The sequence below is a fragment of the Condylura cristata genome, unplaced genomic scaffold (assembly GCF_000260355.1).
Source record: "Condylura cristata isolate star-nosed mole 26May11 unplaced genomic scaffold, ConCri1.0 scaffold00017, whole genome shotgun sequence".
Taxonomy (NCBI): domain Eukaryota; kingdom Metazoa; phylum Chordata; class Mammalia; order Eulipotyphla; family Talpidae; genus Condylura; species Condylura cristata.
In genome coordinates this window covers 21,402,722-21,404,349 of record NW_004567118.1, presented here as the reverse complement: position 1 = coordinate 21,404,349, position 1,628 = coordinate 21,402,722, and the positions used below count along the sequence as shown (strand labels likewise).

At 68.2% G+C, this 1,628-nt stretch overlaps 1 protein-coding gene across 1 annotated transcript in view; it reads right to left on the bottom strand.

Moving 5' to 3' along the window:
* The window catches only part of RAI1 (retinoic acid induced 1), a 115,723-nt gene extending 114,367 nt beyond the window's left edge, over nucleotides 1-1,356 (bottom strand). Inside the window, exon 1 of the mRNA XM_004685058.2 lies at nucleotides 1,305-1,356. The gene's annotated coding sequence lies outside the window, so the exon portion shown is untranslated. The remainder of the gene's footprint in view (nucleotides 1-1,304) is intronic.
* Between the last annotated feature and the right edge of the window lie 272 nt (nucleotides 1,357-1,628).

Below are 1,628 nucleotides of genomic sequence, written 5' to 3'. Positions count from 1 at the left end.
GTCCTGTCTCAGGCCCCCCAGAGCCCTACGGCCGAGCACGTCGGGCCCTGGGGGACGGTGAGTTCCCGCCCCGAGGCGGGCGACCAGCCCCCACTCTGGGCAGACGGCCCAGCAGGCAGCCCCGTTTCCCGGGGTGGGCACCAGCCAGGCGCCCCCTCCACCGCAGGCGCTCCCGGGCCCAGGAGGGGGTGGCCGGGGTGGGAGCTGGGGGGGATCCCCGAGACAGAGGGGCCGCAGGGCGCGGGCTGCCCTCCCCTGGCCGGGAGGGGAGAAGGCCCCGTCCTCCAGAGGGAGGCGCAGGGCACGTGCCCGGCGGGGCCAGCAGGGGCCGCACAGACCCGCTGGGCCAGGCCGGGTGCTGGGCGGTGGCCGCACGGTCCTCGCCGCCTCTCCCGCAGGCCCCACGTGCCAGGTCTCCGGGGTGTCCACGCTGCCAGACGTCCCTGGCCACGCCCTGGTGGGGACAAAGCCGGGCGCGGGCCCCTCGCGGAGCAGCGGGCCGCCCCGCCCCCGCCCGAGGCCTGTCCTCCCAGAAACAAGACCTGGATTCCTTTCTTTTCAGACTCGTTCTTGGAGCTCACACCCTCTTGGGTTTGCTATTTTTACCCACCCTGAGCCTTCCGGTCTCCATGGCGACGCCTCCAAACAGCAGATTCCAGGCACGATGACGTCAGCTTTCCCTTTCCTGCCGCCAGGCCTCGAGGCGGCTGTGGCCACAGGGCTTCCAGGCTGCCCGCCTGGGCGGGCGCAGGGCCCTGGCCGCGCACCCGGCCGGGCCTGCCTGGTGTCCGCGGGTGCCGCGGGGAAATGCGATCCCCTCCGCACAGGAAGAGCGGGCGGGCGGGCGACGCGCGGGGGGGAGAAGGAGAGCGAGAGCGGGAGGAAAAAAGTTCCCGGGCGGCCTGGCTGCGCTCGCTCGCGGCCCCGGGCGCTAGGTGGGCCGTGCGCGCCCCGACAGCACCCCCTGGCGGTCCGCGCGCCCCATTGCGCCCCCACTCCGCCCGCCCGCCCGCGGGCGGGCTTGGCTGGGGGAGGGGGCTTTGCTGTGTCAGTGGAACCCCCAGGGACCCTCACGTTCCCGCTCCAGGCGCAGGGGCGCCGCAGGACCGAAGTCGGAATAAGAGCTGAAACCTTGAGCGGAAGATCTGGGTATCCTGCTTTCAGGTGTTTGCAGTCCCTGGCCTGGTGCCAGGGCTAGAGTCCCACCCACCCCCACCCCACCCGCAGCTCTCACCGTGACCTCTCCTTACAGTTTGGGAAACATTTCGACTTCTAAACTCGATAGGCTGCACTAAACTTCGTACCTTACCGGCACCTTGCTGAGTGTCGGGGGGAATCAACAGAGACAAGTTGTCCCTGCTGTCATGGAGCCGGCATCCTGGTGGGGAGAGGCAAACAGCAAACAGATGCTACATACACAGATAAGATAATTTCAGGGGATAGTAAGCTAGGAAGAAAATGAGCAGGTGTAATGATAAATAGGGCTACTTAGCTGGGAGTAAAAGCAGGCCTGTGCAGGCAGAAAACTGGAGAGCAGGAACCTGCCCTGGGCAGAGCAGGGAAAGAGCATCCCTGGCTGAGGAAATAGCCAGTGCCCCGGCAGGGAGGCAGGGAGGCAGGGGAGAGCC